Source organism: Theropithecus gelada, chromosome 6 (assembly GCF_003255815.1).
Source record: "Theropithecus gelada isolate Dixy chromosome 6, Tgel_1.0, whole genome shotgun sequence".
In the NCBI taxonomy this organism is placed as follows: domain Eukaryota; kingdom Metazoa; phylum Chordata; class Mammalia; order Primates; family Cercopithecidae; genus Theropithecus; species Theropithecus gelada.
The window spans coordinates 74,055,264-74,082,835 of NC_037673.1; the positions used below are offsets into that span (position 1 = coordinate 74,055,264).

General features: G+C 43.4%; 1 protein-coding gene across 1 annotated transcript in view; it reads right to left on the reverse strand.

Annotated features, from left to right (window-relative positions):
- Positions 1–27,572, reverse strand: part of LHFPL2 (LHFPL tetraspan subfamily member 2) — a 162,811-nt gene that overhangs the window by 61,224 nt on the left and 74,015 nt on the right. The window contains exon 3 of the mRNA XM_025389099.1: positions 24,838–24,896. The gene's annotated coding sequence lies outside the window, so the exon portion shown is untranslated. The remainder of the gene's footprint in view (positions 1–24,837; positions 24,897–27,572) is intronic.

The window sequence follows — 27,572 nt, forward strand, 5'->3', positions numbered from 1 at the left end:
AATGGCCTCCAGAGGTGACTGGCAGAGCGTGTTACCAATGGAAGTTTTTAGAAGTACACACACGTACACAATTTTTCTTTCAGGCAAAACAGACTTTTTTTGCACCAGCAAAGTGCTAAGCAATGTAATCAACAAAATACATACTATACCCATCAATACCCACTGCCTGTATGCTAAGAGACATGTTTTATGTTAACTGAACTAAGAAGTGGAACTCTTCCAGTTTTCTTTGGTAATGCTTGAACCATGCACGGTATAATAAATGAGAAAGGACTGAATTGGGTCACTGTCTTGTTTGTTTGTTTCCTTAAAAAGGGACTGGTGATGATGTCTGTCTGGGCTGCAGCATTTTATCTGCCAATGCTGCAAAACTGACAGAAAAAACACCATGTGTCTTTCCAAAAAACAATGGTTTCATGCAAGTTCCTCCTTTCAGTTCCAAAATATCAGTCACTGATTGCAACAGTCCTCAGATCCTGGCCTCAGCCATCCTTTTTAGGAACCACCATAGCCTCCCATTCACGGCCTTCAGAACACACAGGGCCACCAGCAGGAACTGGCAGAGAGGGGCCCCACACTGGTGATGGTAGGTGTCTGAGACGGGAGGCCAGAGAGGTGTGGGGGAGAATTCCTGGCACCTGTGGTCCAAGGCATTTATTCAAGCATCCTGTCACTGCTGCCTCTCTGTAACCAGGTTTGACTTGTTGGAACAACTACCAATGTCACTGCATTAACCACAGCCCTGGACAACATCTCCTCCTCCGTGGGGCAGACAATGGCTTGTTGGAGCGGCTCTCTGGGGCTGGTTTGGAATGAGCTGCTGTCTGAATGAACACAGTCCTGCTGAGCAACCCCTAACTTGCTACAGGGACACAGGGTTTTCATCCCACATTCTTGGCCTTTAACAACCAGGAAGCCCCAGTGTCTGTGACTTGCCTGTGTCCTTCGTGAGGGACAATGCTGACCTCTAGCAGTGCCAAAGGGAATTATGGAAGCGTTTTAAGCACAGCCTGAGGTCTCCATGAGGGAAAATGGCATTAATATGAGCATTAAGAACAAAGGAACAAAAAATCCTTTACCTCCCACTTAGAAGAAGCTTGTCCCTTAATTAACTGGTTGATGTATCACCATTGAGTCAGCAGCCCCATGTCCCCAGCCATCCATCACCACCACTTCACCCCAGACTCTAAATCCTCCGCCTTGAAAGAAGTCTAAGAAGACCTACACTAGCCCAAGTGAAGCTGGGGGAGGTGAGACATTTGGGCAACTAGAGGGAGGGGGCGAAGGTGGGGAGAGCGTCTTCTAAGTACTCACTGATAGCAAAATAGGAACCCACTGACCAATGCCCCATGGTCTTAGGAGTGTTTCCTCTGAAGTTTCCTGCCCACTCCTGAATTACCCAAAGTGCAGCCCTGGGATGTGGGAGCCACTGAAGAGGTTACCCAGTTCATATTTCAAACGGCACAGCCCACTTGCTAAAGCCGTTTCACATTTACTGTGGTGTGGAAAACGCAAAGTCAGTCCCTGGCCCAGTTCACTCTGTCAGGAGCTCGTGACTGAGCTGATCACAAAGTTTTTTGGGAAGGAGGTGGGGGTCCCTTTCATAAACTCTTGCAGTGAGGTGTGTGACCAGCCTGGCACCTGATAAATCAGTTACTAAAACAGATCTCAGCCTTCCGGTGACTGGGGATCCAATAACACTCAAGAGGGGGAAGAACATAAAACATAAATCCATAAAATACTGTGCTGCAAAAGCCAAACAAAAGAGAACTTTCAGTTCAGACTTGCATGGCAGGAAAATGGTCATAATTAAAGCAGCCTTGGAGTGCCTGCGACCTACTTAGGAGGAGGGCAGCCGCTAGCTGGTGCCCACCTGGCCTGAAGATGGTAGAAGCCAGAACCACAGTGGTTAAGTTACATTTTTTATAAAAAGCATCTCACTTAAAAAAAAATATCTTTCTATGGTGGAAATAACATTAGAATACCTACAGTTTGAATTATGACAAGGGTCCATTTCAAAAGGGAAGCCATTTGCAATTGTAGAATCCTTAAAATACAGAAATTTAATAGCTCTATGACCCTTTGGATTTGTTTTAAAAGACCATTGTCATTAAGTTTTTGTCCAATTCCTTCCACGTCCTTCAGAAATAAATTCTCCAGCACCATGTGCTGGCTCTGATCTCCAGCAGGCCTCACATCACCCCAGGGCTGGCTTTCCCCAGTAGGGTCCCCTGAGAGGCTCCAGTTTCTGAATGGGAAATGCTGCTGTGGCCACATTCGTAGGCCAATCAAAGGAGCCCACTCTTACAGAGCTGCCACATCCAAGCGCCCTTGTCCCTTTGTCGAATCCACAAGCAAAGGCTGCTTGTGAGTGGCTTCCTGGGGCTTCCTGGAATCACCCTAGTGGGCTTTTCCAGCTCTGCTGCTCTGCGGCATCCTGGGGGCTGGGGGGCTCTGACAGAGCTGAGCCTTCCCCCTGATCCGGGCGGGTCCAGCCAAATGGATTTCCTACTGGAGCCCACCTCCGCGCCGTGCTCATGCCATTGTCTCTTCCACCCTTATCTCCACATGCACACCTCCTGCCTGCCCTTTAAGATACAGCTCAAGGCCACCTCTTCCAGGGCAGCCTTGCCTTTCAGACTGCTTCTCCCACTGAAAGGGGTCTGGTCTCTATCTGGGCCACTTTGATGGTATAGGTACTCTCTACCGCATGGTGGACTTCAGAGGACGCCTTTACTCCCTTACTAGAGAGTGCACACGCACCCTGAGGTCCAAATCCTCACGACTCACATTCACATCCCCTACAGGGCCTCACACTCAGTAAATGCTCCTTAAGTGCCAATGGTGATACAGAAGGTAGAAAGAAATTATTTAGGCATATAGTGAGAGTAAAAGAGTCCTCTTTTAACAAAACGCAGCCCAAGAAATTATTTTTTCCTAACAAAGAGTAGCCTGAAAAATCGAGCTGCAAACAAAGATAGGCAAACTGGAAGCTTGCATGGGGCAATGCCAGCAGCTGTGCTAATGGAAAAGGGCTACCTGAAGGCCAGACATAAGCAACATGGAGGCCCCATCTTCCCTTTTTTTCTTACAACGTGTACAGTAAAGGAATAGGCAGCATGGTGCAGGCCAGGCAGAGAACCTACCTGCATAATAAAAGATCAGGGTGGGGGCTACCAGAAGTTTGCCCCATATGCAAATGGCACACCTGGTCCAATCAATCTTTTGTGCCCTATGTAAACCAGACACCACCTCCTCACCAGGCATCTATAAAACCCTCTGCATTTCAACGCAGATCGGCAACCTGTTTGGGACCCCTCTCTCTGCAGCAGAGAGAGCCATTCTCTTTCTTTTTGCCTTTTAAATTTCTGCTCTTAACCTCACTCCTTGTGTGTCCACGACCTTGATTTCCTCAGTGAGACAACGAACTTCAGGTATCACCCCAGACAACGAGGCCGTTTCAATGGGAATCTCCCTGGGGGTCTGTCCCTGCAAGCAGGGGCACAGCATGCATCCACAGAGCTCCCTGGGCTCCAGGTGGGCCTTCACCTGGCCATTCTCCCTCACTGTCCCTCTGAGAGAGTGCGGCACAGTAGGAGAGCCATGCCCTCAGCCTTGTCCCTGACAGAATCCTCAGACCCCAGGCCTGGCCTCCTGGCTGCAGTGATGAGGTGAGGAGCCAGCAATGCCCAGGGCAGCCCCACCAGGGCTGCTGGTCCCAGAAATCCCAGGGCACAGGGGGCCAAGGTGAGGGTGAAGAATGACCCTTTCCTCAGCAAGTCAAGTCACCTTCAGGAACACACAGCTGGAGGACTGAGGGAGACAGGTGAGATGTGTGTATAGTGACAAGGACGAAATAGGAAGATTAGAACAAGACACATCATGCCATTGCTACACATGAACTGAAGGCAGAGAAGGTGACTTGGGATGGGAGGTGGAGGGGAGAGTCTGACTTTGCCTTTGTCTCTTGCAATTCCAGCTAGAGACAGGAGAGACTCGGAATGGTGGAGGTCAATCTACCTCCAGTGGGCAGATATGCCCAGGTGGGAGGGGCAGTCTGGTAAGCACTCTTCCCTGGCTCTAGTGAAGGGTGCTCAGGGGGTGCTGAGGACAATCACTGACCACCCATCAGTGCCAGGGCAGCAATGGCTTGACCTGCCCATTCAGAGTCCCTTGTTATGGCAGCTTCCCACGTGGCTCTCCTCCAGATATAGTTTGTCCTCTTACTTCAAGCCCCCAACCTGTGAGAACTTCAACACCCTGGCTGCTGCAGACAGTAAACTCCAAGAGGGGATCATGTGTCTCCCCCACAGGCAACACCGCATCCCTGCACAGGCCTCTGGCACACAGAGCGAGGTTGCAATAAATATCTGTTGCATGACACCTCAGAGGGTAAAACACAGCTCAGGTCTTTGGTTTTGCATCATTACAGGTAGCACGTTTTGAACACAACATACAAAAGCAAATCGTCTTCAGCACTCCTGGACTGACATAGTAGGGGACAGGGGTAGACATAAAAAAAAAATCTCTAAACGAAAACTAACAGTGGCTTTCTTATAGGGCTACCATTTTTACAGTAAAACTTTAGCTGGGAAAACCTCTGCTGTGACTTTTGTCAATAGGATGTATATGTAGTAGTTGTTTGAATCTTCAAGTAGCCCATCTGTGCAGATGCAGTGAACGAGCCACAGCTTGCTGACCGCAGCAGTTTTAAAGTGACTCATCAGCAAGGTCAGGCCACCTTGGTGGGAAAGTGGGGCCAAAGGCAGAAAAGTGTGCCAGGAAGTCCCAGGCCATCTTCACACACACACACACACACACACACACACACACACTCCAAAACAGAAAAAAAAAAAAAATCCAGCTGAAGTGAACGTTCCAGCCTGCATTTAACTGCGTTTTAGTCTGCTTTTCAGTAACCGGGACAGCGACTAAGCTTTTCTTTCTTGTCTTTTCTTTTTTTAAAAGAAAACATTCGCTAACCAAAATATGGAATTCATCTGCATTGTAATCCCAAGTGGAGAGTGCACGCATTTCCTCTGGATCGTGCATCACTCGCTCCCACTCTCTCTCATTTCTCATGAACAATGAATGGAAACACTCCCTTGTTGGAATTGCAACCGCCTCTTTGAGACAGATGTTTTGGAAACCACTGACAAGCTGCTTGTCACTGTGAGGCAGATCACACACTCTCACAGCCATTTGGTCCAAAACCATGCAGAGAGCGCTTCTTCACATCCATCTCCAATACGATCTGCAGGATATCAGATGGCTGTTACTTAGCCACTTATTCATGTCCCCCTTACCCAACACTGTTCTCCATCAGGAGGCAACACCGAAGGTTCTATCTCAGCAAAGTCGCTATTGTCTGCTATAGAATCAAGGGTAGGATTTCTCTGTGAAGATCTAGTATGGTCCAAGCCTTCAATGAAAACACTATTTTCAGGAAGACAGTTAGACACTTGGGAAAGAAAATGAACATTTTTAAGCCACGAGGGCACTGTTATAAATTTCTGCTTGGCAAATGGGGATCTCATGGCTTGAAAGAGTTATTATTCAATACTTCCCAAGCACCCACATAAGTTCATGTTTCTCCCTGAGGGCCTCACTTGCTCCATGAGACAAACTCACTACAGCTTTCATCTTGTTTAAAAAGACTTGGTGTGATGCATGGAGGCAGATCATTCAAGCCACCTGGATGTGCTGTGAAATAGTTTCTCAAGCAGTCCCAGCTTTTCCAAATGCACCTATCAAAACAAAACTAAATGCCTGTTAAATTCACTCTTTAGGAGACCCACTTTGTTCCAACAGAGTCAACTGACCGCAGAGAACTTTCTGCAGAATCTAAGACACTCGCCTGAACAATCTTATTGGCCAGAATAAAGAATAAGACACCGGTTCACATACATTTGGAAGGGCATGAAGTCAGTCAAGGGCAGACCCTCAAAAAGAGACTCATCCTTACTTCTCAGCCTTTAGCTAAGGCCATGATACAGAGGCTGAAATGGAGAAACTAAGATACAATCTGAGAAAAATACCCCAAATTTTAAAACTTAAAACCTGTGAAAAGGTTACTCTCCTACACCTTGGTCATGTTACTTGCTGCTGTGGCCTCGAGAGTTCTAATGTCTACGCTACCACTAAAAACTCTGGAGTGACTGTCTGTGAGCCATTAAACCCAAGCACAAATGCACACTTTCAGAGCTGAACGTGTCTGAATAGTTTTCGCACACATTGTTAAGATTATACTGCTGGCTTATTTTCTCTATATTCTCTTTTCTACAATAAGGATCATTTACATGCAACATTAAATTTCAACTTATATGGGGCAATTTTTGAGTGGATTGATCATAAAGCTGTATCTCTGGCAAGAAAGACACTTTTCAAAGTAGCCATGCTTAGGCACTCCACTCACCAAAGCCATGACGGGGACACGGCAGCATTGTATGCGAGGGCATCGGCTCTAGCCAAGAGGACCTATCCCACCTCCACTACTTTATCCTTGTGCAAACCACTCAACCTCAAGCCTCAGCTTCCCCACGCATGAAATAGGAATAATAATAGAACCTACATTTTGTAGGATGAGCAGTGCATCCAACGGACAGTGATCAACAAATGGAAAGCTCTCCATAAACGACAGTTTTTATCACATGATTCTCAGTAACCGACTCCAGGACTTGCTGGTGCTTACTTAGAACACCACAATCTGGCAGAATCACCTGCACATACGACTAGAACTGGCCTCCTGCCTCCTTGCTACTTAGAGGTCACAGTCTGCATGTTCTGTTTATATTGACTCTGGGTTTCTTGATGACATACTAGTCACACAGAAACATCTATTTGTTTAGTGCTTTGCTTTTGGCTGCTTCCAAATGTCTGTGGATTGATCGATGCAGATCCCAGAAATGTAATCATTAGTTGTCTGACTAAAGAGGTTTCTCTCTGTTTGTTTTTATTAGAAGTCAGTCCTCTAAACCTGTGGTTTGCAAACTTTCTTTTTGAGCATGAAACACTGTTTATAAAACAGAATCTGACAAACAACCCCAGTTCTGCATATGAAACAGACGAAAGCAGAGCTGTACTGGTTAAAAAAAAACAAAACAAAACAAAACAAAACAAAAAACTAAGTAGGGGGCTGAGGAGGGTCCCCTTGGCCCCCCATCACCTCCCGGTAGCTCCTAAAATGTCCCTAGAAAGTGGAACGCTCTGTGGAGCATGCTCAGAAGGGCGCTGATCTAAACCACTCACTCTTCCAGTTTCCATCTTATGGCCTACAAATGCCACTCAGCCTGAACCCTAAGAGGCTCACCGGGGCACTGCTGCTTTTCATCTCACGGCTGCATCAGTAACAACAGAGGCAGAGCCCACAAACCACAATCTTGTGCTTCCTAAATGTTCCCAACATGGCTGTGGGCTGGGCAGACACATAAACCCTTCCTTTCTTTGTTTTACTGACTACACGTTGAGTTACATCAACTCCCCAAAAGCAATGCCCTAGGACCACAATGTTTACATGGCTGTGCCAGCCGGCACACATGACGTCTGATATCGTTACTCTGGGTTTCTGGAGGAACCATAGTGCATTTACAGTTCTTTATTCTCACCGAGCAGTGGCATGGAAACCAAGGTCAATCCAATCTATCAAAACCTCACCAAAATTTTAAAATAATTTGCAATGAAAATGCCTTTCTCATGGTGGAATACACAGTCCTTACAATGTCTGTGAAGTACCAGTACAGTTTCCACACATACGAAATATTAACAGGGACAAAAAAAAATTGAGAAATTCAGAGGAAGGGATGAGAATAACAAAGCAGCTAAAGAAAGTCATCGCTTCAAGAAAGCACCAGCACTAGGAAGCAGGCCCCGCCTCCTCGGTTTAACTGCAGCTCCGCGGAAGCATGACGTAGGTCTCACTGCGGGAACCCAAGAGGTACAGGGGGCCTGTTCAGGGTGGTATGAGGGAGACTGGCCAGGAGGGTTGGGGCTGGAGCCAACCAACAAAATATCCCAACCCATCGTGAAGAAAATATTTCCTCCTCAGGAAAGGCCGCTACATCTTCCCAGGGAATGGCTGGAAGACTCCCAGCCTGAGTCATTCGGAAACAGATTTTACAAAGCACTCCAGAGGATCCCGAGGGAACGATCAGGCCGCGTCGGAGGAAGAGCCATCATGACCAAGTGGGTCTTTTCCAGCTCCAACTCCCATGACTGCAAGGTCCTTCTGGTTCTTCCCAACTCACTGTGGCCAGCATGGCTGTAGTATGACTGTCACGATCCTTGGCTCTGAGTGTTTTAAGGCCTGGATGTGGCAATGCAGTGACTCTGGCAGAGGCCTCCCAGCTACAATACATAAGCTACAGTCCGCACTTCCACGTAAAGAGCTCCACCCGGCCTTGGGGCATGGAGAAGGGAGTGGATGATGTATCCAAGGAGCTGGTGCTGGCCCAGGCCCAGTCCCAGGCACTCGCCTGTCCAGCCTCAGTGGGGAGGGCTCACCAGGGGCCCTCACATTTCCGCATCTCACCAAGGGCCTGCTGAAAACAGGCCCCCTGTGACATCTGCTAATCAGATTTGCCCCTGGAGCCTGTAATAATTAAACTTGGTCGATGAAAGGAACACTGGAAAGGTCTCCCATCCCACAGCTGGTCAGCAAACAGAGCAGATGGGCCGTATCCACAGCCATGTCTGTGTAAATCTAATTATTCAGCTGTCAGAATGAGCCCTAAGTGACACTGGTCACCCTCACAGGTAGCTGTCAGCCCTTGGGAAGCTGTTGCTGGGGGCAGCTGTGAAGGCTAGAACTTCTCCCTCAGCTCCCCTCACCTTTCGTAGGCAGCACTGGCAGACTTATGCTGGATCACGCACCCTGGGATTAAATGCCATTTTCTGTGCAGTTCCTCATAGGCCAAACATATTATGTGCTTGTTAACTATTCACCTGATTCAGGTTTCTGGAAAAGTCCTATCCAGAAAGTTAGTTTTAAATCAGAAAAGCCTCCTAGAAAGTATCAGATTAGATAAAAAATTGTATTTTTCTGTCTTGTGTCAGCATTATTATTAGGTGATACTGATTATGTTGGTTCTATCTGTTAACTACTGTTGAATAACAAAGTGCCTTAACATTTCATAGCTTAAAATACCTGGCTGTTCCTCTGCTGGTTTCTCCTGGGCTGGCTCACGATGGCTTTCAGCTAGGTCAGCTGTGCAGGAAGGCCCACAAAGGCTTCCTTCACATGTCTGGCCCTGAATGCTGCCTGCCAACAGGGGAACCTTGGCTCTCCTCTGCAGGCCCCTCATCCTTCTGGGGCGAGACTGGCATCCTTACACAGAGATCTCAGAGCAGAGTTCCAAGAAGGTGAAAGTGGAAGTAGTCAGACCCTCTAAGGCTGAGACTCTAAAACTTACACAACACTTCTGCCACATTTGAGCCGTGAAGGCAAGTCAAAAGGCCAGCCCAGACCCAAGGGGTAGGGAAATAAGACTCCAGTTATTAATGGGAGGAGTGAAAAAGAATGTGCGATATTTTTAATCTACCAAATGTCAGCATCTCCCCAACTGGGTCAGAGTTATAGGAGTTCTGGGGCAGGGCCATAGGTGCTCTGAGATCAAAGCAATCCCAGGACAGACACTGAATCCTGTATCCCCTTGAAGAGCCACAACACACGTTGGCGTGCTGAAGACTCTGAGTAGTCCTCCAATAGCAATACATTCTGCTCAATTTTCTTTCATCATGAGTAAGTTTATAGAAGCAGAGGAAGACCACTTTCCTGTAACACCATTTTGGAAAGTCTGGTCATGAGCTCTGGATTTTTAGAACACTTCCAGTTGAACATACTTTGTCTTGCTGCCTTAATACATGTCCCATAAACATTGCATCCATGTCTAAAATACCTTCCAATATGTGGAAAGCAGCACACAATACGGCAACTCCTAAGTTGGGGTTATGACTCTAAAGGTCACCACAGTGCATCGCTCCAGTAACTAGACATTAAGCAACTTCCACTCAAAATCATCTTGATCCTTGAAAAACTTTCCTAGAAGTTATATGCAAAAAACTGGGGGTCGTTTTCTTCAGGTACAGTATTTCTGAGCATTGACAGAAGTCTTGATTCCTACAGAATAAATGTTACAATTCACTATGAATAAATTCCACATTTGAAATTCAATAACAACCTAAACCATAGTGGATCAGGCGGCCAACCTTGCACACAGGCTTCTGGACCACTAGCAAACCACGCTACTTCTTACCTGCCTGTCGGCCACCAATCTGGAGCCTCCCATACAATTTTTTGCTCCTGTGAAAAGAAAAAGCTCATCCATCTTCACAACCAGGTTCTCCACTTTCAAAAGCCATGGCACGGAACACATTGAACTAATACTCTGGTCATGAGAACATGATGATCCCAATAGTGGATGAAGATTCATGAGACGAGGGCAAACTCAAACCAAGGATTCAGGCAGTTACGAAGAGAGCTCTCACAAGACCAAGGACAGTCAACAGCAGTCTCAAATCAGGGCCCAAACTCCACAATAGTCCCTATGTGTGGAGGGAGAGAGCGCCGGAATGCAGTGAAGGCACAGGGAGATACTAGATGCTGAACATGAGACTGAAAAAGGATCCTCTTTAATTGTTTTATTTATTTTTATTTTTGAGATGGATTCTCACTCTGTTGCCCAAGCTGGAGTGCAGTGGTGTGATCTCGGCTCACTGTAATCTCCGCCTCCCGGGTTCAAGAAATTCTCTTGCCTCAGCCCCCTGAATGGCTGGGATTACAGGTGCCTGCCACCAGGCTCGGCTAATTTTTGTATTTTTGGTAGACACAAGGTTTTGCCATGTTGGCCAGGCTGGTCTAGAACTCCTGATCTCAAGTGATATGCCCATCTCAGCCTCCCAAAGTGCTGGGATTCACGTCAGCCACCATGCCCGGCCATACTTCTGTATTTATTCTCATACGGGAAAGACTGACTGACAAAGGGAATAGAGAGAATTTATTTTTATCTTGCTGCTGAAACAGTTTCTTAGAATTAGTGATTCTTACTTCATTCACTAAACAATGGTGATTCACCAAAAGACACACAGCAGTCAGTGGCCAATTTACTAACTTGGACTCAAAACATCCTACTATTCCTTCTAGGGTGTCAAATATTTTTAAACCTTTATCTTACATTGTAAAATCATCAGGGAAACATCTCCTGGAAGCCTAACTGCAATTTCAAAGGATGGAATAAAAGTGAATCTATGGGAATGGGGAATTCCGTGGGAAAACACACCTCATAAATGATAAGAGAGGAAGTAGAAATTTCTAAGGAATTGTGAGTACACTGGTCTAAGAAATAAACAAGGTAACTTCTTGGAAGAATTCCATAGCAAAGTCATTTGGAGAGCCTTTTTGAGAATGGCTGAACATCAAATCTTAAGGGCAATTTTGAATTTAAGGAGCCAAGAGATCAGTCAGTCCAAGACTTGGTAAGATAGTAATTGGACCTACTGTCCTGGGGGTTCCTAGGTTTGCATCTGGAGGTCACTTCAGCTCCTGCTCCTAATTCACCCTGAGAAATGGCTCCAGACCCTGGACACCACCTTGAGCTCTCTTTCCCTCTAATAAGGTAGCTATTCAATCAGAAATAAAAGACTGTTGGGGCTCGGAAAACAACACCCCAAAACGAAGGCCTAGCAGCAGCCTTAGAAACATGAAGTTATTCTCTTTCTCTTGTCCTCCCATGTCTCAGTCCCATTCTCCCAAGTCAGGCCACAAAAACTAGAATCCCATTTACCCAAGGCGGGTTATAGAAGCCAGAACCTTCTTTCCCAAAAGCCAGCTATGAAACCTAAAAATATTCTATGTAAAAACTAGCCTTAAAGATATTATCTGATCTACCTTTTTTGACTGTAGGTCCTAAGACCCTCATCACAGAGAGGGTCCTGCCCCACACCCAGAAGAAAAGAATGCATGCCCAGAGAGGCCAAGAGGAATCTCGACAGGCTAGGTTTCCCCACTCAAGCTATTAGCATTAGATCATACCCTCCTGTCCAGTCATGTATCTACATGCCTGTTCATACTCTGTTGAACCTATGTACAAAAATGGACAATTTCCCCTGTATCTTTGGGTCTTCATTCTGAAGGTACTCGTGTATACATGGTTAATAAATTTGTACACCTTTCCTCCTATTAATCAATCTGCCTGATGTCAGTGATTTTTTTTAGCTAATCTTTGGAGGCCAAGGGCCCTGGCATCTACAAGACAAAGACAACTAAAGGGATTTAGCTGCTTAATGTAATAAGGGGGAAACCTGATGCCAACTTATTCCTTTGTTTCCTTTCTCAATCCACGTACTGAAGGATTCTAAGAGCAGGTATGCTCCTCTGGCACGGCCAAAGGCACCAGCACACTAATGCTATGAGAGAACTACTGCAGAGGGGGAAGAATTAGGAAAACGTAAGTATGATCAATTCTGTGTACTATTAAATCTAGCTAGATACTTCCAGAAATGTAGCACATTTGGGACTTGTTGGAAAGACAGAAAATATACGGCAAACAAACAATAAATATTTCAGGTATAATATTGTCCAGGTGCATAAAGCATGTCAATTTCTCCTGCAACAAAGCATCACGGGCTATACAGAATCGCTAACCAGCCATGTAGCACAAATTGTTGGTTTCGCTATCCAAACACCACACCTTTGGGACTTGGAACCCCACAGAAGTTCTGCAGGCTCCATTAATCATCCTGCACCTAAGTTGTTCCTACCATGGCAGGATGTTTGGTGGGAATTTCGACGTGAGTCAACAGAAATGGGTTGGCCACAAATGGTGCATGCCTTTGGACATTCGTGTGGGAGAAATGGTAAAAGCAGGGACAAAGCTTTCAGGACTTTCACAAGGTGACCTCTCCTGCCTACCTTCACAACTTCGCCATCTCATGTATCTGTCACCCCACACCACTCACTACTTCCTAACCACATTCTGCACTTCGCATCTCTTTGCCTTTGCCCACACTTGTCTCTGCCAGGACTGCCATTCCCCTCTTTCATCCCGTGGCAAAAGCTAGTCATTTTCAAGGCCCAGTTGAGAAGTCATGGCTCCAGCAAGCCTTCTCCAACTGGCAAAATTGTTCCCTCCTCTGTCCCCAATATAATGAGTTGACCACAGCAGCAGTGACTTCTCTGCTTGTCCTTTCATGGCTGGGTTGGGAGCCTTTAAGAACAAGGACACTTTGGTACTGTTGGTCTAGCATCACACAATAGCTTTAAGTGATTTGATATCTGTAGTGTCCAGATCATATCCCCTCACCCCCTACATGACAAGAATGGAAGAGCTGATAGGGTATTAGGATATATTTCCCATGTTGTATCAGCAAGGATTCTGCATTAATAAAATAGGAATAGAAAACACACAGCACAGAAGGATTCTTAAGGTCCACTGATAGCACTGATTCCACCTTCTTTCCTTCCCTAGGAATTTCCCCAAGTAATCAAGGTAGCTCTGTTCAGACTTGGCTGGCCACAGACTTCCGTCAGATTTTTGTTTTCTTCCAGATCTGACTGCATGGAAAAAACACCGTAATTTCCTTGTGGGCCTAGTTATAATTCTGTAGGCTGATTAGCTCTGAGGAAATTTCAACCCTACAAGGAGCCCTGACAATTCAGTTGTTCCATTGTGATTATAATGGTTTGTCAGTGTTTGCTGTTGAGGCACAATATGTCATTTTGGGAGCAACATTTAGACACCTCTCCAAGACTCTCCCTGCATTCCCCATTTCAGGATCAGTAGTATCAAATTCTTACCTCTTTTACATCTACTCCAGCATTGATCAAGCACTGATCTATTTTAAGTACATTCCACTGGAAATCGCTGCATGTGCTTCCTTCCTGACCACTGAAGTGTCTCCCGTAGACAGACTTGTCTATCGATGCTGAAAACTTACAACAGTGCAAGGGGCAGACACTGTGCATGCCTGCTGCACCTCAAGCCCCTGTTCCCGCATATGCTTACAGCAGGCACCCAGGACTTCCACCTGAGGGCTCTCTTTTGGCCCCAACAGGAGTTGGCCCTTAAGTGCTGGTCTCAGAAGAAGTGGTTAATGACAGAGATGAGTTGGAGAGGACATATCCCAGAACTTGCTGGCCCAGCTGGGATAATTCTGATGGATGTCTCATAGAATTCACTAGAGATGCAGCCTCAGGTGCCCACAGCAGCAATGCCATCTCTTTATTGGCTCTCTTCTCCTATTTCACACCCCTATTCCCTTAACAACGTTTTCCAGGTTTACCTCCCAAGTCACCTACTTGCACTTGAATCCCTGCTGCAGAATCTGCTTTTGGGGAACCCAACCTAAGAAAAGTACCAGACTAAAGCCACTCGATACAGATAAGGGAAGGCAGACTCAATGGCAGCCCCATCATCAGGTATAGGAAAGATTTTCAGCAAGTAAAACACTGCCGTGGCTTATTCGTGCTGAGGAAACTTTCCGTGTCACAGCCATAAGGAGCCTGACAGTCTCAGGAAGTGAACTGAGCTGTCTCAGATCTTGGGGAATTGTGTGTTATATGTGTTCTAAAAACGGATTGGATTTCAGGGGCCATTTCCAACTTCCATGGTATTAAATTTCCTTTTATTCTTCCCAGCACCATATTTCCAATAAGCCCTAAAAAAACTTACCCCTGGGGAAGGATATTTTGCTATCTTAATAAAGTCTTCCAATCCTTAGGAGACAAATCATCATATTTTCATCTCAAAAATATTAATTTTACTCCCTTAAAGAATCTTATGAAAATATTTGTATTTCTTGCCTGAGTTCCCTAGGAGGTAAGCTGAAAAACTAGCTAATAAAGGATAAAGCCAATGTAACAAAAAACAACACATATTGAAATATGGAAATAATTAAGGTCCCAAGAAAACATCAAGTCTTCAAATCAAAAGCCCTTTTTAACTAGAAAGTATTGTCCAGGGACTCACATGACAAATATACATTAGACAGTATTCAAGGTGTGTTTTGCTTTAAACCAAGCAAGGAGGCAAAAACTTCATTTCTATAAATGGTAAATTAATAGGTGAGAATTCACTCCATACAGAGAATTTAAAATAGATTCCATTAAAGTAGCATACTCTGCAAAATATCAATTTTCATTTGTTTTAGAGAAATCTAGTTTATCCATTGTGTAAGACTGTATCTAATTGGGAAAACAGACATTCACTCATTCTGAAAGTGAAGCCTGGACTAAAAAAGGAGGAACACGGAAGGAGAACAGACAGGAATTCATAAAACCAATGGGATGTGGGCAGAGCGGGAAAGAGGGATTTCTGGTAGATGGGGTAAACAGTCTTTCTCCTGGGAGTGGAGACCCAGGCCACAGGGCCAGTCAAGAGAGAGGGAGAGCTTCATGTGGGGGCATGCTAAATTAAAAATGTCAGTGGGACACCAGAGGAAGACCCCAACAGGCAGCTGGCTGGATGGTTCTCCACCTGGAGGAGACGGTCTGGCCTGTGAGTGGCAGCTGAAGCCACAGAGTGGGCCGGAAAAGCCAGAGGATGCAAAAAGATAAGGGAGAAAAGGGGGCCAAAGACGACCCAGAGACCTTGATGAAGGGGCAGGCAAAAGAAGTCAGCCAGGTAGACTGAGAAGAAACATCAGGAGAGGAGAAGCAGGTGAGAAGCACTTCATGGGGTCCATGAGCCAACACGTTCTCTTTCTTCTTCTTCTGACAATAGAAGTTACACCTCGTCTGCCCTGAACAGGCAGAGTGGAATCAGAAGTACCAGGGCAGGATGAGGGTGACAATGAGGGGCTCACGAGGTGTGGGTGAGGTGGGAGGGGGCACCCACCGGGCAGAGCTAACTTTCCAGATGGGGGCAGTCACAACCAAGAAGCTGCATGAGAACTTTGAGTTGTGTTCCCTTTGATACTTCCACACCTGACTTCCCCTCAAACGTAGGACACTTTTGTGTGAGTTAACAACTACAGAGCATACAATACATGTAAAATTATGCATTCCAATAAACTTTTCTAGGAAAATGGGCCAAGATCATAAATGTCACTATTATCATAAATGAGAGTTTCACCTAAAGGAAAAACATGAACAAACAATTCAGAAAAGACAAACTTCAACAGCTATTCTATTTAGGAAAACATTAGATGTGGTCAATAATAAAAACAGTAACAAAACGAGATGCCATTCTCACCTCACAAACTAGCAAAGACTTAAGAACTGATAACTCATTCCTGATGAGGGGGATATACAACGGGTGCTCTCTTATACTGCCAATGAGGGCCCAACTTCCCTGCAAATATGTTTTATAACTAAACAATAATATCTGTAAAAGGATATTCAAGGTTGATATTTAATGGTTTAAAAAAATCAGAAAACAACTCAAATGTCAAAATTAGAAAGCAGGTTAAAATGATTTAAGATACACATCGTAAGACAGAATACTGAAGATTTCTGTAGAAAAGGAACTTATAATGACATGAGGAAATATTTATAATATTAACCAAAAAGTAGCAACATAAAGTTATATACAGAGTAAGAACTCAGTTATATAAAGAAAAGAATGTACAAAAAGGGATACTCTTAGGAACTTGAACAGATTAACAGTAGTGACCCCTAAGGGAACTGATTTTTTTCCCTGTACGCTTATACATTTCTGTATGAACTTGGGTGATTTTGACAACTGGGGGGACAGGTCACACATAAACAGCTTCTGGCAATTCTAATCCAGCCATAATAGTATATATGTAAGGGCTGTTGCTTGGCTTCAAGAGTATACCAGTGTTTGGCCGGGCGCGGTGGCTCATGCCTGTAATCCCAGCACTTTGGGAGGCCGAGGCGGGCGGACCACGAGGTCAGGAGATCGAGACCATCCTGGCTAACACAGTGAAACCCCGTCTCTACTAAAAATACAAAAAATTAGCCGGGCGTGTGGTGGGCGCCTGTAATCCCAGCTGGTCAGGAGGCTGAGGGGGGACAATGGCATGAACCCAGGAGGCGGAGCTTACAGTGAGCCGAGATCGCACCACTGCACCCCAGCCTGGGCGGCAGAGCAAGAATCCGTCTCAAAAAAAAAAAAAAGAGTATAGCAGTGTTCAAGGCCACCAGAGAAGACTGAATGTGACCTCTGGGCAGGTGAAAAACCATCTTAGATTTAAGATGTGCAGATGATGTAAATATGCAAGCATACAACACAGAACACCAGAGCACTGAAAGAAAGGCATAGCTTCTAGGGGTTTGCCCCAATGACTTTCTCTGTAACCATCCTTTTACCAAAATGCCTGCCAGTTTCCAGATGAATAAACTTAAATGTACCTGATGTGGGACATAATGGTCCAAAACTGATGACCCTGACCTTGAATGAGGAGAAGTCCATGAAAGCACTTGACCACCACCCTACACTGTGTCTTTCCAATCCACAGTCACTCCATGAGTGTTAGGAGAAAAATGGATTGGACTTCAACTGAATCACAGATATAGTCTGAGAATGAAGCGAGGAGGGAAAATGTGGTGGCAAGGCAGACAGAGGGGACCAGCTCTTTCAGACCAGTCACATTAGATTCCTAACATGACCCTCAGTCATAGTTGCCTTCATTACGTGAAAGAGATGTTAATTAACGACAGGAAGTGCCCACCTCCTAACACCACTTGGCCACAGTTATAGAACAATTTGGATCAAAATCAGGTACGTTTCCAAGTTCATCTGGACTTGCCAAGTAGCCTTAAGAGTTTTTCACAGATTGTTCTGGGATGGTAACATAAGGTGCAGAGATGGGGCCAACCCCATTTTTAGAGGCTGCCTGCTACCTTGGCTCTGTAACATGTGCCAAGTGGCTGGCCTGTGGCTCTGGGGTTGCTGGTGTGAGCAGTGTCTGGAAGGACAGGATGGTTGTATGACTGACGGTTCCAACCAGCATCAGAGCATGAAAGAAAGCAAAGACTACAAAAACTTTATTGCAAGCTGAATTGAATGAATCCAAGAGAATATAGATTAAATCGATATTTAATTCAGTAGAGGTCAGTTTTAGTTAGGGAGTCATTATGACGTTTCAAAGAGCAGATACGGTATTTACGGGGGCAGCATCTCAGAACTTCAGGGATATGCTATTGCTTTCTTTAGTGGCAAGCAGGGTTTGCTGTGGTTTGGCATGGGCAATTATTTTAAATAAGAATACTAAATAAAAATGTGTACAGCTATTACCTATATTAACAAGCTTCATAAAAAGCATACATTCGTTATACAGGGATGATAAGGGAACACCCCTACACCATCCCAGTGTACACTCATTCATCTGAGTTCAATTAGACCACCTTCCTTTCTAGAAGGAATTTTTTAAAGTGGATTGTTAAAATAAAAAAGCTTTCTCAGGAAGGATTAGGAGGATTCTTCATGCAGATGGAATGACAACAAGAGTACCAACTGGAAGCAAATCTACCTGCCGGGAGATTTGCATGTAGCCTTTTTCATGGACTTTCACTGATCACAACAAAACTACACATTTTTCTTTTCAGAGACAGGGTCTTGCTATGTGGCCCAGGCTGGCCTCAAACTCCTGGGCTTACTCCCACCTCGGGCTCCTGAACACTGGGATTACAGGCACATGTCTGCGCCAGGCTTATATATTTATTAATGTGAGATCCAAAACATCCCTGTGGACTAATCCGATTGGATGGAGGACAAGAATTCTTTGTGCAATAATCCATCAGACAGAAGGCCAGAATCCACCGGAAGATGGGCACTCTGGTCACATGAGCACTGAGAAGAGTTCTTTTCCACCTAGGGAAAACACGCATTCTTCTTAAGCCTCCAGGCTTTACCTCCTCTCCCCAAAGCAGATGACTTTTTTTCCCACTGCTCAAAAGAACTGAGCCACAACATAAGAATTATCTTAAGGCCTATTCCCTGTACTTTCAGCTTACCTATGGCAGCACACCTGCTGTGCCCCAGAGAGCTGCCCTGCTCCTGTCCAAAGCTAACTCCATGGGCACCTGCCTCCATGAGTCTACGTTTCGTCAGCTGGCTGCAGCCCTGCCCACCCTACCCTCCCAAACCTCCCTTTTAGTCCTCATTTCTTGCCAGTGATGCCTTCCTATCTGCTTTCCTGGCCTCTGGTCAGCTGCTCCAGTGGTGCCTTCTTAATGTTCAACTTTACTTTTTGGCTTAAAAAAAAATTTGTGGCTTCCCAAATTATAAATGGGCCATACTCCCAAATTCTTACAAAGCGGATGTTATAGTTAAGCCCCCACTCACTCTTCAATTTGACCAACATTTACTGAGCAAATGTAAGTATCAGGCACTGTGCTAGATAGCCTATAATGTCAGACATTGCACTGGGCATCGAGGATATTCTACAAAACTCACACCTGCCCTTGGGAAGTTTATAGTCCATCAAGGGAAGCAACTTTTCATAGAAAGAGAATACCCCTCTGGAGAGAAGCCCCAGAAGTCTCCTGTGGGATAGGCCTAGCTAGAAGTCTCATCAGAAAAAAGATACATTGTCAACATGCAAGTAACAAAATTAGAAAATGACAAAAAGAACTACATCCATTTTGTCTTCAATGCATTTAATTACTCTGATTTGTTTTGTTAAATCTTGAATATCACTGTCATTTCTACTTTATCATTTTTCCCCTCCAGGGACCCTATATTTGGTCCAATTTACCATCAAGTAAAGGGAGAAGGTTGTTACACTTTCTCTTAATAAATGCTTCCTATTCCTATTGACTGCTTCCAAATTGATGGTATAAATGTATTCTATATTCTAATATTGGAATTTAAGAAGATCAATTATCATAACAATTAAACTATGCAAAGAAAAGACACCTTTCTTCAGGTAAAGATTCTTCAAAAAATTTGATAATGGTTTCTATTTAATACAGAAATATCAATCCTGCTTAATTCCTAGATAGAGCTTTTAACTGTACCACCCATCTGCTCAGTCTGGAAAAATACAACAATGGCAATGTATTTGCTGTGGTTATTACATGAAAAAATACAGGCATCACAGATCGAGTACACACAATCAAAGAATTTTAACAAGGAAAGCAACCAGTGTCTATTGGCACCAACTACAGAGGGACAGAATGACAGAGGTTAGCTATCCTCACCACCATTGCCTCATAAGGGATGTGGCCTATCCTCAAACCCAGACCAGTATGATTCTGAATCAAACACTCGACCCACTGCCTCTCAGAATGCACATAAGTGCCACTAGGGCATCAATGTGAAACACACATACTGATAACCTTACGTTGTATTATCTTCTCATGTTTCCTACACCTGCTGCTGAAAACTAAGCAGCTAGCCAGCAATCATGCCCTTGGCAATATATCTCCATATTTCTGGTACATGGAAAGAAGAGAGTGCAGAATCACTATGGGTAAATTAAAAGTCATTTTGTCCTAGATGACTGTTCCTAAACTGATCTCCTGGGGCACAGCAGTATGTGATACCAGGAACATGGTGCCTGCAACAAACGTCCAAGTCAACAATCATCAAGGAGGAGGATCATTTAGCTGAAAATACTGGTTTCATATCCTAGGGAGTGGTTGTGAGGGGAAGGCTCTGAGGGCTTCCCTTGACAGCTTCACAAAGCAGTGGAGGCCAAAGGACTGCAAGGAAAGCAAACATTGACCTTGAGCGATATTACACAAGGCTTAGGTAACTTGTTTGCTATGCATTTTTTCTTCCCCCCCCCCCAATTTTGAATATTTAAAACATTTCTCAAACTTGTTAATTGGCAGACTATGAACAAAACCTTAAAAAAAGAAAAAACCCAACTTTCATAATTGTCAAAAACTAATAGGGAAAATAGTATTTTACTTGATAAATTAGAAGCTATCCAATTCTATGATGCTCTAGAACAGCACTGTGCAATAAAAATATTACTGTAAGTCATATGTATTAAAATTTTTATAGCAACATTAAAAAGCATAAAGAAACCAATTTTAATAAATTTCATATAACTCAAAATATCTAGAACATTATGATTTTGACATGTGATCAGCATAAAAATTATTAATGTAATTTTTACATTCTTCTAATACTTAACACTTCAAAATCTTGTGCATTTTGCACTTATTGCACATTTCAATTAAGGCACAAAATTTCCATCAGGAAAAATTGATCTGGTTTAAAATTTATAAAATTTACAGTTGAAAAAGTAGAATCACATATGAAAGTTGTTCCAAACATACTTAAACTTTTGCCAAAAACCGAATCGACTCTCAGTTCTAAATTTTCAAGTAAGTAGGATGAAAACTTTGGTGCCTCAGTCGCACTAGCCATATGTCAAGTGCTCAGCAGCCACACAGGGAGACACTAACGGGGAGACACGACCGAATCGGATGGTGCAGGTATAGCGCTTTCACTTTGCCCCTTCAGCTAGAACTCCCCTAGATGGGAAGAGACCTGTCCCCAGTTCACCTGTGAAGAGAACCCAGGAAGACCAACTCCCAGTGCTGCATTCGCCCACGAGGGAGTCCCATCTTGTGGGGGTCATCCTCAGTTTATTCAGATCATCTTCCCTGGTCCAAACTTGCATAACATGATAAAAGGCAGCTCAACAAGACACAGTTCAAACACGAGGGGTTTTAAGACTGTGGATATTTTTTCATGTCTGATTCTCTGCCTCCCTTCTTATGTCCTAGTGAATTTACGAGCATGTATACCGATATTCATTAGGTGCTAGTTCTGTATGCCCCAGTATTCAAACAGTACATCATTTACTCTCAGAGCAATCAGGTGAGATAGGTGAGAACTAGACAGGGTGACAGTCACTTGCTCAAGGACATTCACCTAATTATGGTGACAGTCACTTGCTCAAGGACATTCACCTAACTATAAGTGGTTAGAGCAGGGATTTAAGCCCAGAGAGTCTGGATTAAAAGCATGCCTAGTAGGGGCCGCTTATGCTGATCACCCACCCTAAATTCACACTTTTCAAAGCCTTCTCACAATTCTCATGGAATAGGCAGGCAAAACTGAGCAGGTATTACCCTTGCCACTTTGTCAGTGAGGCACAGGTGGTAAGAGATTCGCCCAAAGAGGCACAGCAAGAGCCTGGCAGAGCAAGCCCTCAGATTCCACATCCTGTGCTCTTTCCACGATACCCAGTGCCAGGGAACCAGCAGAGGAATACCTGCTGTTTACTACGTACCACACACATTCCTATCTTTATGTTGGTCAATCTTCCCACCACTTTGGGAAGAAGGGATTATCCATGAGTAGAGATGAGAATTCCACATGGCAATGAAAAGTGCCCTAGGTCACAGAGCCTGCTGGTGCCACAGCTGGGGTCCCAATCCAGGTCTGTGTCCACAGAGACGGAACCTCTGCCAAGGATCGCCTAACATCAGGCTCGCCCAAGACTGCAACTGTGCTCTTCGCTCAAAAGAAACCTTCCACTAAGTCATATAACGTGACTGACTACGTAACAGAAAGCAGGATCACCAACATGGCGAAACTCAGTCTCTGCTAAAAATACAGAAATCAGCCGGGCGTGGTGGCAGATGCCTGTAATCCCAGCTACTTGGGAGGCTGGGGCAGAAGAATTGCTCGAACCGAGGAGGCAGAGGCTGCAGTGAGCCAAGCTCACGTCACTGCACTCCAGCCTGAGCAACAGAGTGAGATTCCACCTCAAAAAAAAAAAAAAAAAAAGCAGGATCAGATTGCTCTACAATTCAGACACCATTAATTCAGAATGTCTGTTCCTGTGTTTGTCTGACTTGATAAAGTGTTGTTGTATTTCCATGGGATGAATTTACAACCTAAAAAAAAAAAGACACAGAGAAGGCTGGTTCTATTAGGTTAAGTATTCAGAGAGGGGGCATTTTAAGGGAACACACCACTTTTAATTTACCACATTTAATTTAACCACATTTAAGGGAACACAGCAGAATGAAATTGGCTTTTCCCCAGAGCAGGAATAAATAGGCCAGTCTGGCAGTGACCACGGTGACCACTCACAAAGGGGGGACTAAGCCATTACTGGGAAACACGTGAGAAGTGTAGAGCCTCTTCACTCGGGTTTTCACATGCAACTCCTGAAATAACAGGTAAAATGAAAATCGCTCCTGTTACCACTCAGGCAGACAGTGCGCGGGAGTAGAAACAAATGCCCCTCCCCAGCACAGACCTGCCTCCGATGAGAGTATCTGCAGTTGTAGAACTATATGAGCAAAAATCAGACCTCACTACCAAACCCAATGTCACCTAGCTGACGAGCATCTGAAATTTTGCATCTGAGCAGCACATGGCAGTATTATTAGCCAAACTTTAAACAGGTTTATGAGCAACTGGTTCAGAAAATCACATGTAATAAGTTCCTTAATTTCACCATACAGGCAAAGGTATATATTTTTATTAATAGAAAATCAATTTCGCCCACCTCCACTACATAAAGATGGAGTAGATAAAGATTATCAGTTTGGGCTGACCATGGTGGCTCACACCTGTAATCCTAGCACTTTGGGAAGCTGAGGTGGGCAAATCACTTGAGGTCAGGAGTTCAAGACCAGCCTGGCCAACATGGTGAAACCCCGTCTCTACTAAAAATACCAAAATTAGCCAGGTATAGTGGTGCACGCCTGTAGTCCCAGCTACTCTACTCAGGAGGCTGAGGCAGGAGAATCACGTGAACCCAGGAGGTGGAGGTTGCAGTGAGCTGAGATCACACCACTGCACTTCAGCCTGGGTGACAGAGCCAGACTCCACCTCAAAAAAAAAAAAAAAAAAAAAGATTATCAGTTTGATAAAGTGCCAATGATTAGCCTGCTCAGGACACCACCTGTCTCAGGTCAGCCCTGGCATTCCAATGAGAAGGAATTCTGCTCAAATAGTTTCATAACACACAAGTATTTACAATTCCCATTTAACAACAACAAAAAAAACCTCAAGCTTCCTAACCTAAGCAATAGAAGTTGTTAGAACAACTTAACATTTGAGGAGTCACCAGTTCATTTCATAACATAAGAGCAATTTTTCCTTCCCTAGAATCTGCAAGCTAAAAGAGTTTCCTACAAATGAGATGGTGTCTGTGAAAATGCTGTGTGCAAATCCCCTCCACATGGCAGACCCTCCTGAAAAGGGTGTCAGTAAGTCCCAAATCCATACCTTGAGCTGGCTTCTTTGGACTGAGCCGAACTTCCAGTTTGTAACAAGACCCGAGAGGATCTGGCTGAATAGGCCTCTCCCTTGGGAGAAACAGAGCTGGATCAAAGTCTTTTGGGACAATTATTTGACTATGTACTCCCTTGATTTTCTTAAATGTGTATTGTACAAGATTACTCAACCTCTATTATCTTCACTAATATTTTCAAAAAGTGACCTTTATAAATTAGAACCTGTAGAATTAATCATAAATCACCTATTAGTCAACTGCCTTCAACTTTTATTCCCACAATCCTTCCGAAGATATGAGCTATCATTGAGTAATAAAATTGGGTAATTTTAATCAGCTATCTCTACTTTCTCTGTCTGAGAAAAATGATAAAAATGATGAAATGGTCCACAGAGAAGCTCAAAAGGAAAGACAACTTAAATTCCGCTATGCCTACTATAAAGAGCTCTGAAACTTGGGTATGAAGGGTGACAAACAAAGCATATTAGATTTGAAGTGTGGCAACTATAGCATTGAATTTAATACCATTTATGAAACTTCACAGGGTTGTTTATAACATTTATGTATGCTCATCTAAGTGATGTTTCTAGCCTTAAAAAAATTAGTGCTTACCACACAGGGTTCAAAAGTTTGAAACACTGCATCTTTTTCAAGAAGTTGCCATTCACTGGAAAATTGTTTCCAAACAATCACCAACAATAAGGTCATCTGATTTCATTTACTTACCTATTTATATCTGTAGGAATGCTGGGAAGTCTTAATGAACAACTTCAGGAAAATGCCACCTGGAAAAACAAATTGAACAAAGAGTTAGATTTTAAACACACATACACACACAAAGACTTAGCATGCAATTTTATATCTCATTAAAATATATGACATTTCAAATATTGGTCCCTAGGCAGCACACAGCTCAACTTGCATTAGAACACAGCCGCTCCCGCCCAGGAACACCAACACACGAACACAGGGTCCAAACCACTGATGAACCAGAAAAAGTAAAAGGCCAGGGGAGAATGTCCAGCCTGTGAACATGTACCTAATTACATCCTTTCCTTTCCCCTCACAAGGGGACCAACTTAAAAATATAATTTGTGTCCTGGAGGATACTTTAATGAATGACCATAAAAAGGCTCAAAAATCCAGAAACAAATTAAGAAATAAAATATGAAATTGTGACTGAAGAAACTATCCTAGCAGCACTTTATATCCTTTTCAGTTATGCAGGTTAAGTTCTAAAGTTAAATTCACAAAGATGTCAAGACTGGGAAAGTGGGAAAAGGGCCATTTTTAGAAAAACCCTAACATAGTAAAAATAAAAGTTGAAAAGTAAGAACTTATTTAATGATTAGTTTATTTAGAAATCAAGGATTCTTTCTGGTGGTCTCAAAGTCTTTAGGGAACCTTTAGAAAATTATAAGCCTACTAATACATTCACAAAACAGAGAATCCTCAAATATCTCTTCAGCATTGCTTTGAAATATTAAACATAAATGGAATAAATTTCTAACATAAAATGTCACAATTACCATTTGTTGAAAATCTATTATGCACCTGGGACTGTTATAGGAACATATTACAACCTTTCTAGACAAAGATACCCATTAACAGATGGGGAAACTGATGTTAAAAGAAGTAGAGAACCTTCCTCAATACCACAGGATCCAGGCTTTCCAAACATGCCTTTTTCCTCCTATCAGATAATCTTGCTCTTAAAAGAATCTCTTCCATTCTACAAAGCCTATTGGTCACCTCCCCAGATAGAAACCACATATTCCTTAATGCAAACTCTAACAGAAATTGGCTAGCAGATGACCAGCCAATTAGCTTTTTCTTTTAGGACATTTAAAAGTAATTTCTTCATTTAAAAATGATTAGGCTTACGTTATTTAGGACTACAAGGTAACACTGGATATGAGTAAATATTTAGAAAAAAAGCATTTTGAGTTCATGAGATATTAAAAATGCAACTGGGGTGTATAAATATGTATAATTCCACAAAAGGTAAATTAAACAGAAAATGTTCAACAGCCTCAATTCCACTGATAAGCAGGAAAACAAGAAGTCCCCATGCTTATTTTCTATAATCAGATTTTCAAATACAGCCATGAGATAATAATCAAAATCTGTAATATCAAGCTATGACTGTCCACACTAATATGCAGATGAGCAGCTTCATATCAGCAGCACCAGTGTTAATCAAAAGTGTACCTGAGGTTGAAAAGCCAGTGGTGGCACAAAGCCTCCTCTATCACATCATTTTAGCTTAGTAATAAACTTGAAGATACAGGACAACAGTCATTCGGTTTCACTTTAACAAAAATATACAAAAGAATTCTGAATTCATAAAGTCCTTTGTTATAATAGTTAAGGAAACTATGACTTTTTTTTTTTTTTTTTGGGAGACAGAGTCTCCCTGTCACCCAGGCTGGAGTACAATGGCGTGATCTCAGCTCACTGGAACCTCCGCCTCCTGGGTTCAAGCAATTCTCCTGCCTCAGCTTCCCGAGTAGCTGGGATTACAGCCATGTGCCACCACCCCCAGCTAATTTTTGTGTTTTTAGTAGAGACGAGGTTTCACCATGTTAGCCAGGCTGGTCTTGAACTTCTGAACTCAAGTGATCCGCCCACCTCGGCCTCCCAAAGTGCTGGGATTACAGGCGTGAGCCACTGCGCCTGGCAAAACTATGACTTTTTACAAATGGTTCTTTGTTAATTTAATTACTTGCTAAATTCTAAGCATTTCCCACAATTTTATTTTACCCTGTAGGGGAAGTAATGATCAATATTTTTATCTGGAAATGGCTTCTGTGAAATATGCCACTAGGATTATTATCAATGGGTCTGTTATAAATGGAGTTCTTGATCAACATTTCCTTATTTCTAAAAGCTAAATGAGTCACAACAAAATGAGTCCCTTCAACCTTGGTACTGTTCAAAATTCAAAGATAACATTTTTTAAAATCTCCTTTTTTTACATATAAAGCAAGCAAAGCTCTGGACAGTTAAGACAGTCAAGACCCTAACAGTAACAGAGAAGGCAGAATTGTATCCCAGTTCCCACCTAAAGCTTTCCAAATTCACACTGGCAGTAAAAAGCATTTTCTAGAATAAATTAATTTGACCCAAAGCTTTGAAGATAAAAGGCATTTAGGAATAGGTTCTTAGTATCATGATTAAGCTTTTTTGACAAAGTAGTAATATCTTGTGAAACCACCAAAGTAATCAGGAAGATAAAAACATGCCAAATCTGTTCTGGGTTTGGTTTGTTTACAGGGTGTGATTTTCATTTTTTTTAAAATACGCTATTTCGAAAATACAGTATACTAAAAATATACTAAGTCACAGACACTTCAAACATTCACCCAAAAAGTTAATATATTAGGACTGTCAGGCACTGTTCTACGTATTAGAACAGCGTCTTTATTTCTAGTTTTAATCTTGGCATCTGTTTTTTAGAA